The following is a 16,127-nucleotide window of genomic DNA, read 5'->3' as shown; positions in this document are numbered from 1 at the left end:
GGGAAAAATCGAGTACGTTTCAATAATCCCACTGTGTGAGAACTGTACAGACGAACTAGAATTTATGTGCACCTCATAAGTGACTCAATTGAATTTGCACTATTTGGATACACATGCACCTAGCAATTTCTTGATTTGGTTCCAAGAATTACATTCATTATATCCAAGTAAGGTGCTAGCAAGGATTCTGAAAACCTCGTACTTTGCATACCGTTCACAATATTAAAGAATTAAAAATATGGGTAAATAAATTCATAAACGAGAATGCTACATGGTGCCCATTTAATCATGTGCCAAATGTATACTTTAAAACTGATTCCTCTATTATTGAAGCTAAGAAATTGAAATGGCAAGCTAGTCATTGTTGACTAGGACATGAAAACTACAATTAGATATTCAAAAGCTGCCATCGTGAATAACAGTATAAACAATTTTAGAACATGCGCTGGTGTGTGTTTTACATGGAAAACAGATGCCAGAATTGACATACACTACATAGCATGGCATCTGCTTCACTCAGGATTTACAATGAGAAGACTTCAAATCTGTGTATCCTTCCGCCGAGGTACCACAAGGTGAAATAGATGGACAGTAGGAACATGTGGTAACTTGATACAATTGAACCAAGGAGCACTTTGCTAGACTGGCTGCTGAGGTATCCATATTTCTGGGGCCCTGTGGTGTCTTTCTGTATATAAAGGACCCTAAATTCATTGTGTCAATCAAATGCTGTTGGAGGTTCCAGACTGTTCGGTGCTTAAACTAATATTCCCAAGTCAGGCAATGAGCCAGGGACCAGGCACTTTACTCCGGAAGCACCAGGTGTGGGGGAGGACAAGGGTGCACTTTTCTCCTCCACATCTTTGAAAACTTTGGTGTATCGGACGGCTGGAAACGGTTTAATTTCTCAGGATTATTGGATGCCATGTGTGAAAAATCACGGATTATGTCCTGGTAGGTCTCGTCACCCGGCTGTCCATATAGTCCTTCAGATTCCGGCATCTCCTCATTCATTCTTGCCACTCGCAACAGGGTTACAATATCAGCATTTGCAGCTTCAAGTGCAATAGTCAAGGGGCATTTTCCTTCTTCATCTTTGGTGTGCTGATTTGCCTCACGCTTCAGAAATAAGCAGACTTGCCCGGTGTGCCCTAAAACAGTTGCATGATGCAGGGGTCCTCTGCCATGCAGGTCCATGTGATTAACATTGGCACCATTCTGCAGCAGGAACTCACAAGTGACCAAAGAGCCCCCTTGCACAGCCTGAATGAGGGGTGTTGCGTTGTTTTCCTCTGCATTCACCCAGTTAACATCTGCTCCATGTGCCAATGCTTTTGCCATATCAGGAAGGCTTTTCTCATGCGCAGCTCGATAAAGGCGCAGCCCTGGATGAAACTTTTTCGAATCCTGAAATACTGAAGAATCTGGCTTCTCGACTTCTAGGACTGGTTGATGCAAACGGTTTGAGGATACAATAGAGGCAAGAAGTTCTCGAATGCCTTCTGAGCTGAAGTGGAATACACTGTCGTTGCTTTTCACTGAACTTCTGGCAGATGTTGAGAAGTGATCCTGTGATGCTAGGGACTTCTCAGAACCACTGAGGTCTTCGTTCTTGCACTGGGAATAAGGCCTTTTCTGTCCATCAGGAGGGTGTGAAGCAACGCAGTCCTGGTTCACAAACCTCTTTTCCATGTACTTTGCTCTGATATATGCCTCCTTTTCCACTCTTGGACTTTCATTGTCTGGCTTCTTTACTCCAAGGGTTTTCCATTTAGCTTCATATATTCGATTAATAACTTGATTTCCCAGTTCACACATCAGCTTTAGTACTTCAGGCTCCCATGTATCTAACGTTAATGACCTTACTTTTGAAATGTGCACACCAAGGCTACTGTGTATCCCAGAACACTCAATGCACAGGATGATTCCAAGGTTGATGCTGGCCCATTGCGGATCCGCCAGACCACAATCGCAGCAGACCGAGTTTCCAGCGGTACACTGGATCCGCTGTAAGGCACTTTCACCTTGAACTGATTTTTCTTCCACCTTGCTGCCAGAGTCCAGACTTCCTGTGGAAGGTGGAGATTTCTTATCCAGCTTCTCCGTCTCATCACTCTTTTCTCTATATGCTGCAGCAATGCCGGTTTGGACAGCTTTAATCCATGCCTGTTGCAGCTTTTCTGAGTCAGCCTGTAGCATGCGGCTCTTTGATGGTGTGACTACTTCAAAGCAGAAACGTCTTTCTATGTCTTCAAAGTGTTTAACTGTGCAGAGCCGTAAATCTTCAACAACCACTGTGGGGTTCTCCTTCATTTTTTTCTGATATATCAGTTGGTTGTTTTGTATTGAGAACCAGCGCCTGTTCCACGTTTTAAAGGCATTAGTGGCCCTTTTAAAGAGATATCCTTCCACTACAATGCCATTAGCAGTATCAACATTGTATTGAAGTCCGAGATCATCGTTGGTGAAATCCTCCTGCTGAATAGTGGAGTGTTTTTGTTCCATGTCCCTCTTCTGCTTTGCTGCATCCACATCAAGCAGATCCAGCTGTGAACCAAGCTCTTCCATGTGCAGTTCAAGTTCACTGAAGAGATCGTAGCCCTGGTGGAAGAAGCCGAGATGTGCCTTCATGAAGGACAACATCGATTTTAAAATTTCAGTCCTCCGCCTTGACTGAAGAACATTGATTTGAAGGACGTTGTCCAAAGCTATGTGCTGGAAGCACTTTCTTTTTGCGATTAAGGTGTTTGTTGCCTCCTCCACCTCGTGCAGTTTTGTTCTTTGAACTTGGGCATGTTTAACTAGAGCATTTTCTTTTTCTTTGCTGACCTTATCAAACTGCTTCTTTGCATCTTTGAATTTTCGAAGATCGTCCTGAATAAATATCTGGAGCTGTGTTTGAATGGATCTCTGAGCTTCGTCAAACAGGATTGTGTGATAATTGATCATTTCTTGGAGGCAGTCTGAAAACTTGGTCAAGCTAGACTCAATCACCACATCCTTGCTCGAATACTGTGCCAGGTCCCGCATGCCATTCATAAATTGCTTGTTGGCAGCACAAAAGGCCTTGCCTGCATCAATCATGCCACTACATAGCTTAACAAGCTTATCAAGTTTCACTTCCAGTCCCGTCACATCACCTTCAACCTCCTTCAAAGCGGCTCTGAATCGGGGAGAGTCCTTCAAGCAATCCTCGAAATCAACGGCCCCCTTCATGCTGTCGCCTCAGCCCCTCCCGGGCGATCAAGGTGAGGGCAGGAATAAGGAGGCAGCAGCGGATAAGGGTGTCTGAGAACAGCAGTTGAAGTCTGTCACTCTTCAGCCTGCTTCACCGCTGCGCAGCTCTCAGCCCTCGGCGCTTCCTCCACTTCTGAACACGGTCCCTTCTGGCAGACACTCCAGTCTCCTAGATACACACATAGACATAGACAATGGACAACAATGCAAGAGTCCAAGCGTCATAGACACAGAATATAGAATCAGATTGTGGTCCTCAGCAGGGTTCCACCAATGTATTTGCATTTTCAGGAACAAGGCAATTTATCATTGGAGGTAGTGGTCTTTAATAATTTTTCTGTACATAGGCAAACCTGTTTTTTCCATTGTCTGGTCACAAAGGTCCATTTTAAAGGAAGGTTTCTGCAAGCACAGACACTCCTGCTCCCCAGAGTCTTTGACAATAAGGGATACCTGTCTGCTAAACTACTATACTATTGACGTGTTACAGATTATTAGCACCTCACAGATGCCTTAATTAGGACTGTGGATTCTGTAAAACAAGATGTTTATAATGTCCGAAAATCAATAGATCAATACAGCTCTTGATTGACAGTTTTTACTTTAGGGACATTTATTTTTTTCTTTCACACTGGCTCCATCCGGGGGCCTTGGAAAGAGAAACCATTAAGAGTGAGTGAGGTCTGCAGTCAGCAGGTATGGGTCCATGGCCACGTTTTGTACATGAGGAACAGCAGTATAGACTAATACATCACCAGAGAACATCACATTAAATTCAAAGGAACACATAAGCACACATCTTAATTGTATCCAGGCCCAGCTCCAGGAATTTTTATTAGGGTGGGCCAAGTGTGCATTTGGGTGGGCCACGGCGGGCCAGATTTGTCACTTATATGTCTTTGCAGGCCTGCTTCAGGGCCCTCCTTTATCTCTCCAAAGTCTTACAAGGAAGGGCCAGTAAAGCTCATTATTTTCCTTTCAAATCTCTCTCTAAATGTTCTCACTCTCAAAAAGTTTTCTTTTTCATGTAATGTCCCCTTGATGGAAAGAGAATGTTTCTGATGTTAGAGTATCAGGCAAGTGACACTTCTCGGGCTCTCCCTCATGACCTCCTCCTTGGATCCCTTCACTGCCACCCTCCTCCAGCGCCCCTCATCTCTCCGTAGCCCCCCCTATTGATCTCTTCCTCAGATTCCCTCACTGCCACTGTCCACCAGCGCCCCTCATCTCTCCGTAGCACCCTATTGACCTCCTCCTCAGACTTCCTCACTAAAACCCTCTTCCAGTGCCCCTCATCTCTCCGTAGCCACTCTCTCTTATGCATTTCATTTGTTGTATATCTCTACTCATATTAGTGTAGGGTGTCACAGTACTTTACATCACACACACATTATACAGAGACAAACGATCAGGCAAGTATGTAAATCAGTCTACAGGGAATGTCACATAAGCCAATGAAGATTACAAGGTGTAGGAATCACATGTCATCCATACTGGTGGGCAGTATATTTTAAGAGCGTCTGGAGAAGCACAATGTAGTAATGGATCTCTTAGTTAAATGTAAGAAAATGAACTAGAGATCCAATTAGCATATTGTAAATTAAAGTTAGGGGTTTTATTTGAGAAGGAGAGAGAAAACCCACGACTACATATGTCGAGGTCTGAGGCAATATTCCACGGAACGTAACCATTCCAGAACACATCAAATGAGAATAAGAACTTAACACATAAAACATTCTTTAAAGATATAGTGTCATCAAATATGAATATTACTTACATACTACACATCCCCCATTTTATATTGGAAAATGAAAAACACTATACAAACCAATAATACAGCAAATAAAGAAAAACAAATAATCAAAATGTAAAATGCAAATCATAACAACAATCAATAGATATTGATGGAGCAAGGATTCGCATGTAATTTGACTTGCTTGTTATCAGCCCTCTCGACATAACGTTAATGTATTAATCAACATGTTTGTTTTATTAACATCGCATTTCACATAAAGATTTGGGTATCCAGAAGAAGCTTGCATATGTGTTTTACTAACGATAATCTGCTTGCACTAAAAAGGCTGCTGCTACGTGGGATTTTCTACTGCGCATGAGTCTGTGATACTCATGTGACATGATGTATCTTTCGCTTGGAGGGAAACTTTCGCTTCTGCGCACTAGAATTAAAATGGCTTCTTTGTATAACCGCATGCATGAAGCTTGCACTGCTGCTTTTGCTAAGATGTTCATTCTGCCAAATTTCTAATGCAATAGTTCAAATAAAATAATGGGAATAAAGTAGAGACAAGTGGTATACAGTGCATTCATTTATTTCTCTGTTCTAAAATTGTTTCTTTTCTTTTCCTGCATGTATCGTATTTTGGGCCTGGGATGTGCTGTAACTCCATCTTGAAAACCCACACTGCACAAGTGTTGAAATTCACCCATGTCTACAAGCTATGGCATTGAACCACTGCCAACATCAGAAGGAACTCTGAAAATCGTGAGAAGCTAACCCTTTACCTCTGTCAGAGGAAGCTGTAATATACAAAGTTATTACAATGTATTTACTAATAGAACATTCATTGTCGGGTGGAATAAAGATGTCATGAGAAAAATAAAATGATGGGCGGGAACGTTAATTTAAATATGAGATGCAGAAAGTTTCTTTTGCTATGGTGTGATGACCTCTCCTCATTCCTTGTCCAATCAAAATTGGGGATCATTACACTTCTAACATTGAGGGGTGGTACACTGACCTGAAAATAGTATAACTAGGGTAGGCCTAGCTAGTTCATTTGTCCGACTTGTCCGAATAGCTGACCTGTCACTGACCCAACGCACTCAATAGGTGATCAAGACCAGAGCTGCTGCAAAGCACTCTGTCAGAAGATTCGCTGACCCAATCGGGATCAGGGAAGCTGAGGTGCTGGAGAAGCACTTTGTCGGTGAATTCGATAACCCAATCAGGGTTCTGGCTGTTAGCTGCAGAGAGGGAGTAGCACAGGCATTGCAACTGAATTGCGGGTGCCGGTCTTAACCTTTGGTGGTCCTGTCCTGATCCAAATCTGGTTTTCCCTGTCCTGATTCTGATCTGCACCTGCTGGCCTACTGGCAACTGCAACTTTTGGGGATTTCTGTCCTTAACTGACCCGTGGCCAGGGTTGGTCTTCACGCCATTCTAGGTAAATATAAATCTGTGTGGGTTTGTCATTGTATTTTTGTTCCTACTCTTTACCCTCCCCAATGTGAAGCTTATATTATATATATGTATATATATATATATATATATATATATATATATATATATATATATATATATATATATATATATATATATATATATATATATATATGTGTTCCTTTTCTTACCCTCCCTTTGATAAATGCTCAAAACGTTGTGATTACATAGCATGTTTCCTTTTCTTACCTTCACTTATTGCAAAATGTTTAGTATAATATATCTTTTGCATAGTTATACATTAACCCCTTCGCTGCGGCGGCAATTCCGCTGCAGCGCCAGGGGGGGGGGGGGGGGGGCCCGCCCGCTCAATGGAACGTCCATTCGCGCCGCGCAGGCGCGCCGAGCGGGCCATGACGGAACAGCACCGTCATGAGCACAGCTCAACCGATGCTCGTGACGGAGCGGTTCCGTCACGAGCATGGAAGGAGTTAATTCTGATTTTCATTATTGAGACTCATTTGGTGTTTAATTTTTGGATCATGATCATTTAACACATTTAGATAAAGAGTTTAAACTTCCAGAGTCTGTGGGTATTATATGAGTGCAAATGCCATTTTTTTCCTATTATGCTAACTCCCTGACCCAATAGTTTACGGGTACCAGCAACAAGGATTGGTAAGTCAATGGTATAGGACCTAGTAAATAAAATAGACTGGTAGTAGAGCGAAGGTTACCTGGTTAAGTTATAGGTTATTGATTATGGGCCCAGGTGAGTATTATAGTCGGGTGACCTGTGTGCTCTATCAGTATATTCTTGGACAGGGCAGACATGGGCTTGCTTATGGCTACTGATGAGGGACAGGAGGAATAGAAGGACCCCACTCCCTGACCTTCTCTCACAGAACCCTGATGATCGTTCAGTTGATGGTGTAGCCTTGGCAGGCAGCCTCACTGAACAGCAACTGACTGATTGCAGGAAGGTCCTCAATCAGTACAGACGTATGTTTTCACTGACTCCAAGTCAGACTACCTGGTGTACACATGATGTGGACACATGTGAAGGTCTGCCTGTTACAAATAAGATTTATAGGCAACCTGTTCATGTCAGGGACTGTATCAGGACTAAAGTCCAGAAGATGTTGGAATGGGAGTGATTGAGCCCTCAGACAGCCCTTGGGCTAGTCCAGTAGTCTTAGTACCAAAACCTCACACCCAGGGTGGTAAGAGAGAGATGAGGTTCTGTGTTGACTACAGGTGACTCAATGCAGTCACTAGGGCTGATGCTCATCCAATTCCAAAGGCAGACGAACTTATTGACACTTTGTCCCCTGACAAATTCTTCAGTACATTTGACCTGACAGCTGGTTGCTGGACATCAGATTAGCGGAGGAAGATAAACCAAAAACAGAATTTTCAACCACTAGCGGGCATTACCAATTTGTGGTGATGCCTTTTGGATTGAAGAATGTACCTAACTCATTTCAAAGGCTGGTTTCTCACAGGTCTGGAAGCCTTTAGTGCTACTTATCTAGATGATATTGCTGTATTTAGCTCCACCTGGGAGGATCACCCGGTCCACCTTAGAAATGTTCTGGAGGCCCTGCAAAAGGCAGGCCTCGCTATCAAGGCCACCAAGTACCAGAATGGCAAGAATAACGTTGTGTACCTGGACCACATTGTGGGTGGAGGCCAGGTTCAACCATTGCAGAGCAAAAGTCAAACTATATTGCAATGGGGTGCTCCAACTACCCAGCCTCAGGTTAGATCTTTCTTGGGCCTGACTGGGTAATACAGGAGGTTTGTCAAAGGATATGGTTCCATAGTGACCCTTCTAATGAATTCTTTCTAAAGAATGCCTGAGAACGTTCAGGGGACAGTTAGCTGTCAAAAGGCATTCGATGACCTGAAGCAGGCCATGTGCACTGCTTCCATTCTGCAAAGTCCTGACTATTCCAAACAATTCATTGTTCAAACTGATGCATCTGAGTTGGGGGTAGGGGCTGTGTTATCACAACTTAATAAAGAGGGTCAGGATCAGCCAGTAGCTTTTATAAGCAGAAGGCTGATCCCCAGAGAGAAATGTTGGTCAGCTATTGAAAGGGAAGCCTTTGCTGTGGTTTGGGCTCTGAAGAAGCTGAGGCCATCCTTGTTTGGCACTCACTTCATTGTTCAGATAGACCATAAGTCGCTATCATAGCTAAAACAGATGAAGGGTATTGACTATACCGTAGAACATAGACCTGTGAGTAACCATGACAATGCATATGGACTCTCCAAATATTTCCACTTAGAACATGAAGACTCAACTGGTCAAGGTTAGTTTAATGTCATTATGTTTGGGGGATTATGTAGGAAGGTTGGATCTGCCTCCTATGATTGGCCCCACTTTTTGCTGATGTACCTCTGTTTTTGACTAGTCTGGCTGGGATCCTGCTATCCAGGACCACAGTCTATCTGCTTTCACCCTTAAATTGTTGCATATGTACTTAAGGTACACTCCGGATTGGATACTGAGGTACCCTTAGCAGTTCCTGTATATGGTAAACCATGTACTCAGGGCATAGGTACCCCAGAGTCCTCCCATGGGCTGCAGCATGTATTATGCCACTCCTGAGAGGCATTAAAAATTACACAACAGGCCTGCTGCAGCAGACAGTGTAAGATGGTGCTTGCGCCACTTACTGAGATATAGGTTGCATATATCTATCTAAATCACTACACTTCAAAAGCTATCAGTCATCCCTATGGCAGGCCTTATCAATCCTGAGGGCAGGGTGCAGGGTTTTATGTGAGAAGGTGCCCCTGCATGAGCAGAGCCCCTCTGCTGCCTTCAAAGATCATTTCTGTGGGTTGTCTGTGATGCAGCCAAACATATTTTTAAGTGCATTATAACCTCACTGTAAATGCTAAATTTAAAACAGCTGCTTGGAAACATGTTGTGTTTGGTGTCAAACACCTTGGAATCATACCTCCACACCAGTAACTGGTGTGGGAGGTATGATTCCACCTTTCTAGAACCAATACTGTGGGTCACCGGTCTATCCGGTACCAGCTTTCACAACCTGGGCAGCACAAAATGGATGCTGCTAGCCACAGACACGATTCCGCTCTCCTGCTGCTGCACCAAGCTCGAGCAGAGGAGGGCATGACAATAGGCATCCTGTCACAGGGAGGTGTGACCACCTTCCAGATAGGATTTAGGTTAAAGGGGCTGGGGGGGTACACTCTGATAGTGCCAGAAGGTCTGCACTGGGGGCACAATTGGTGCCCCTGTGCATAGTCCAGCTCAAACCAGTTCTAGGAGGCATTGGCTCATTCTCTGGTGCAAAACTGGACAAAGGACATAGGTGTAGCCCCCCCTCTGCCCTGCCCCTACCCTAGGAGGGGCCATAGAATCCGTCCAACCCCTTCCTATGGCTATAAAGTGGGTTACCTGACTACAGGAATTTCGATTTTACCTGGACACAATTCTGCTAAGAAGACACTAAGTACTTTGAATGCCTGCAAATTGATTGTACGACTGAAGATTCTCCCTTGGAGTAAAGGAGTTACTCCCCTGCAGCAGCAGGCACCTAAACACATTTGACTGGTTTGCTTCTCCAGAGCTCCTGTGGACTCCGAACATTTTTGCAACACAGGAGATGGGTTCCAGAAGGTCCATGAGGGAGATCTGACCACTCAGCGAATCTGAGACCAGTATCCCTTGTGTGGGCCGTTCAACCCGAACCCCTGTGCTCCACGCATAATTGCAAGTGCATATGCTTTTTGGTGATCCCTGAGCCTGTGCATTGAGCTCATGTAGTCCTGACCATGATTAGGATTTGCTCCGAAGATATCCAACCTCCACTCACCGAGTGCTCTGTGCGCTGGTGCTTTGTAAACTTGCTTGAGGTCTCCTCGCAATCCCTGGTCCATTGGCCTGTGGGTCCTGGCGAGGGTCACCTTGTTTGTTCTTGGGCTTACCTGGTTACTCCAGACGTGCCCTGACTCTCCATTGCTTGGAGAGTCCCCTGGAACTTTCTGGTTCACACTGTAAGCTGTTTCCTCTGACCACGTGGGTTGCATTTGCCAATGCTTTTTGGTGTTCCAGCTGGACATCGACCCCTCAGCACTCGACATCCTTCATTGGACTGCTCACCTCCAGATCCTGTTGATCCTTGACATCTCCTCATCCCCGTGGCTGCAGAGTCAAGCATTCCTTCTTCGCACCTGAAGCACCCAACATCGACTACTGAGCCCCTGGTCATTTGCCGTGGCCCAGACTCTGGCCCCTCTGCTTTCAGGTTCGTCTCGCCTTCAATCTAGGCTTGGATTCCACCTGACACTCTTCACCTTCCTGGCAGAAGTACTTCTTTGCATCTCTCCGATGGAAACAACGAAGGTTTCCGATACCACTTGACTCCTATGCACCCAGCTCCTCTGGGATAGGTAACAAGCGTTTAGGCCTTAGAACCTCCTATGTTCCAAAGGGTTTGCTTGAAGTCCGCATAGAAGTGTCCTTAAACTCTAACTATCCAACTGCGACTTTCCCATAGAGTTGTTCGGAGCACGCTGTTGGGTTTCCTCACTGAACACGTCCTCGGTGGGTTCCCTGTGTCACTCCTCTGGGTAGTTCTTTGGGGTCCCAGTGATTCTACGTGCTCTAGGCACAGTGTATAATGAAGTCGTAATTGTTATACCATTTTTTTAGTATATGGTTCGGTCTCCCCCGGAGCCTGTTGTGTATTTTACTACTTACGAATGTTCTATTGATACAGTATTGTGTGCTTTATGTTCTAATCTTGTGTAGAAATTAATAGAGATAGTTATATTAATACATACATAGTTTTATATAACTACTGTGTGGTTCTCCTTTCATTTAGTCATTCAGGAGGTGATATTCTGATAAAACAAGCTGCTTTATATCCCTTGAAGATTAAGCCTGAAGGCTGCTCTCCACAGCTACAACTAGGATAACTTTCTAAAGGTTATCTTTGGACTTATACATCATAAGGGTCATGTGGCCTGGTACAAGGTGCCCAATTTAACTAGCAGATAAACAGACAGATCTGTTGGATTGGCATCCCAGAGGTACCAGTAGCATTTTGTTGAGTTGACATTTTAATCGCTGATAGTCAATTTAAGCTCCCTTCAGTGACCATGGGTTATAATGGAGAAATAATCTGTTTTGGCTTCAGAAAAAGGAACATCTTTAAATTCAGGACCTGCTAAAATGATTTTGGGCTTTGACTAGACACATTCAATCTCATTTTCAAGTTAATACCAAAAATGTAAAAAAATAGTGCAAATGTTTTTTTCATCCAAGTTTTGCGCTGTGGGCCCATTACATTATGGTACCTTGAAAATATTGTACATGTGAAACTGTTTATAAGAGGTATTACAACGTAAAATATATTTTGCAAAAAATGTTTTTGTGCATTATTTCTCGTTATGTGCACTGAAGTGGTACCTTAGGGATATTGTGTAGGAAATACTGTGCAGCATGGTCAAATCAACAGCGGGTTGGGCCCTTCCATCGTTGTGCTCTCATGGCCTACAACCCTGTACCTTTGTATTTCAACTTCCCAGCTCATTCACCTTTGTGTTCTCTTGGTCCTTAGTCACACAGCTCTCCCTCAAACCACACACCTCTCTTTCCCTCATTGCTCTGTGAACACACCACCACCCTGCTTGTTACTACACACGTGCACCTTCATGTCCTACACACATATCTGACTCCACCCTGTCACATGCATACATCTCACCCTCATTGACACATACACTCACAACTTATATACTCTTCTTTCACAGACACTGATTCACAAACTAATCTTGCAGTCAAGTGCATGCTCTTCAGCTTCTCAATGTCCCCTTGCTTTTCAACACATGTGAATTCCATGGGTACTGCCAAATGAGCACACCCCCTCTATCGTGTGTTCTCAACACACAAACGCGAACAAATAAATATTGACATATGCACACACCCCCTCCATAAAGGTGCATTCACACTCCTCTCCAATCAGTGACACACGCTCAGCCTATTTCAAGCACTGCGACTCACACAAATATATGTGCCTTACACACAAATACCCCTCACTATCACATATGCATACATTCCCGCCAATATCACAAGACATACATACCTTCTCCCCCTCATTGGTGCATCAATTCACACTTTCAAGGGCACTCAGCCGTTGTCATTCCTCTCTTCTCCGTTTAACCCGTTTAACCCCGTAGTCTTTCTTCATTTAAACAACAGAGGCTGCAGTGCAGGGGTTTTAACCTTCTAATATTCAAGGAGAGGTGACAAAACTGTAGGAGACAGGCACGCTAAGAATGACTGTTGGAACTCTCAGAACTCGAAAGTGGTTCAAATCCTACCAGCAGTGGCAGAACTTGCGTCCATACTACTTTCATTCATTCATCAAACACTGTGCCAAGGAAACATCAAGTCAGCCAATGCATTTTTCTACGTTATTAGGCTGGCACTGCTCTGAGAGAAGAGATAACCATAAGGGTGTGAGAAGTAGAATAGGGGCCATGGTTACCCCTTGCACCACTGAATGATGTTTGTGCTTTTTATCTGTTCTAATATTGCTACATTTAGGAAGAACTGCTGAGTATTATAGCAACCCACTGGTAATGTGAATAATTATTTTTTATGTTCACAGTTCAGCATTCTTATTGTTCCCTGCCTCAGGAAGATTGCACTTTCTCCCTCTGACCAGTTCCTGCATTTTCTTTATATTGACAGGGCCAGTGCTTTCATAAAATGGCACTATAAGAATGGAGCTTCTGGGTGGCGGAGCCAAATTACTGATAGAAGGAAGGATGCAATTTTACGGTAAAAGTGGAGGGCATTAGCTCAAAAACTTTCCTGAGGGCCTCATTTACTAAATGTTCATGCACAGCAGCATAGCAAGTATTCCTGCAGTGCTGCTATGAGTCAAAATAAAAGGGCAGAAATGCATTGTATCTACAAGATGTGGCACATTCCTGTCCCTCTCTCTGGCGCTGGTGCCCAAACAGCAGCCATACACCAACTTAGACACCCTGACACCATGGTGGAAGGGTGCCTGCGTTGTAGGGATGATTGTTTATGTGCAAGAAGGGACACCTCCCTGCATATAAAAAATCATTAAAGGCGAGTTGGTCCTCTATGTTTGCTGCAGAATGCAACACACATAGAAAGAGCAACAAACGAGGAGAAACAAAAGTATTTCTCCTCTTTGTGCCACTTATGCTCCGCCCCTGGGGAGTCATAGCATTCCCAGGTTTACAACATTTTGTCAATCTGTGAATGTGTCAGGTTCCATGATGTTGCTTGGGAACACCCGCAGCAGCACCCATGGAACGCCCTTTTCACTCAGAGTAATGAGTAAAATGGTCCTATATTTACAAGGTCATGAAAAGTCATGCAGGGTGACTTTATGCAGCCTTGTAAATATGGGCAGGCACTCTGCAGCCCTCGTGCTTCTAAAATAGTGGAGCACCGGCACCACAATGGGCTTATAAAATGAGTCCCTATGTTTCCTGGAGTGAGTGCTAAAAAATCCTTGCATCCTTCCTGCATTCAGCCTGTGATGCCCACTTAGCTTGGCCACTGTGTACACGGCGCGTAATCCTACATGCACATGTGCACAAAGGTGTTTGTGGCAGTAGGGTTTTTTGTGTGAGTGGATGCATTCTGAATACCACATTTGGCTTGATCATAGGTTCTTCATTTACAATTTTTTTTTTATAAAACTGGGACGAATATTCTTTACTTGCAAAACTTTCTTTCCTAAAAGGGAAGACACATGATTAAGATTTCAATGTAGATTCCACAAGAGTACACAAGACACTGCAAACATAGGGCCTCATTTACAAGGACATTGCGCCACTGGTGCGTCACTTTTTTTAACACAACGGCGGCACAGTGTGCCTGCCCATATATACAAGCCAGGTAAAGTTACCCAGTGTGTTTTTTCATGACCTTGTAAATATGAGTTCCTTTCACACATTACTCCGGATGAAAGGGGCATTCCATGGGTGTTGTTGTGGATGTTCCCATGCAACATCCATGCAACTTGACACATTCCTAGATTTACAATGTTTTGAAAAGCTGGGAATGCGTCAGAATCCTATGCCTCACTAGGGAAGGGGTAGGAGTGGGGCAAGAGGAGAAATACTTCTATTTCTCCTCATTCTTTTCTCTTTCTATGCATGCTGTATTCTACAGCATGCATAGAAAGAGGACATGTCAGCACTGATTGTTTTTGGGCTTCCTGCACAAAAACAATCATCCCCACAATGCAGGCTTCCCTGAAAAATGACACAAGGGTGCCTGCGCTGGCACATGGCAGCCAATTGTGTGCTAGCGTAGGGTAAAGCATACGCATGCATTGCATTGTTGTCAACACAATGCATCCATATGCTTTGAAAATTATGCAGCTCTGCGTAGCAAAATGGCTTGCGGTGCGACGCTGTCTCATTTTCTTGTAAATGAGGGGCATATTGACCACCCCCAAATTCATGCAGAGAATTAACTATGCCTAAGTGCTTTAAAAGTGTAGAAATCAACAAGAAACTCGCCACTCTTTGCAAATCGTATACCACTTAAAGGCTCATAATTACCAGTTTGAACTTAATAAATTAATATTATTTTTGGAAATTACTGTTTCAAAACAAAAAGTTTTTATTTATTTTGGTCTCTTCAAGAAGTAAACTATTTACATACATTTGTTTGCATAACATTTCCCTTCGAGTTGGAAGAACATTGCTATACCTTTTTAAAAATGGTAAAATTCTGTTCTAATTTATTTACATTTTTTTGTGTAAGACTTGACTTGCATTTAATGGGCGAACAAAATGACATTGGTACGAAGAAAGGCTGTTGCTACTGGATATGCTTCAAGATAAGGTGCATGGAGTGCAATGTTTTTGGAAAAATCAAGTACGTTTCAATAATCCCACTGTGTGAGAACTGTACAGACGAACTAGAATTTATGTGCACCTCATAAGTGACTCAATTGAATTTGCACTATTTGGATACACATGCACCTAGCAATTTCTTGATTTGGTTCCAAGAATTACATTCATTATATCCAAGTAAGGTGCTAGCAAGGATTCTGAAAACCTCGTACTTTACATACCGTTCACAATATTAAAGAATTAAAAATATGGGTAAATAAATTCATAAACGAGAATGCTACATGGTGCCCATTTAATCATGTGCCAAATGTATACTTTAAAACTGATACCTCTATTATTGAAGCTAAGAAATTGAAATGGCAAGCTAGTCATTGTTGACTAGGACATGAAAACTACAATTATATATTCAAAAGCTGCCATCGTGAATAACAGTATAAACAATTTTAGAACATGCACTGGTGTGTGTTTTACATGGAAAACAGATGCCAGAATTGACATACACTACATAGCATGGCATCTGCTTCACTTAGGATTTACAATGAGAAGACTTCAAATCTATGTATCCTTCCGCCGAGGTACCACAAGGTGAAATAGATGGACAGTAGGAACATGTGGTAACTTGATACAATTGAACCAAGGAGCACTTTGCTAGACTGGCTGCTGAGGTATCCATATTTCTGGGGCCCTGTGGTGTCTTTCTGTATATAAAGGACCCTATATTCATTGTGTCAATCAAATGCTGTTGGAGGTTCCAGACTGTTCGGTGCTTAAACTAATTTTCCCAAGTCAGGCAATGAGCCAGGGACCAGGCACT

At 43.3% G+C, this 16,127-nt stretch overlaps 1 pseudogene; it reads right to left on the bottom strand.

Moving 5' to 3' along the window:
• Positions 1 to 804: 804 nt before the first annotated feature.
• On the bottom strand, positions 805 to 3,216 carry LOC147722637 (arf-GAP with coiled-coil, ANK repeat and PH domain-containing protein 2 pseudogene; annotated as a pseudogene).
• Between the last annotated feature and the right edge of the window lie 12,911 nt (positions 3,217 to 16,127).

Source organism: Lissotriton vulgaris, chromosome 4_1, assembly GCF_964263255.1.
Source record: "Lissotriton vulgaris chromosome 4_1, aLisVul1.2, whole genome shotgun sequence".
Taxonomy (NCBI): domain Eukaryota; kingdom Metazoa; phylum Chordata; class Amphibia; order Caudata; family Salamandridae; genus Lissotriton; species Lissotriton vulgaris.
This window is presented reverse-complemented; position numbering and strand designations above follow the sequence as displayed.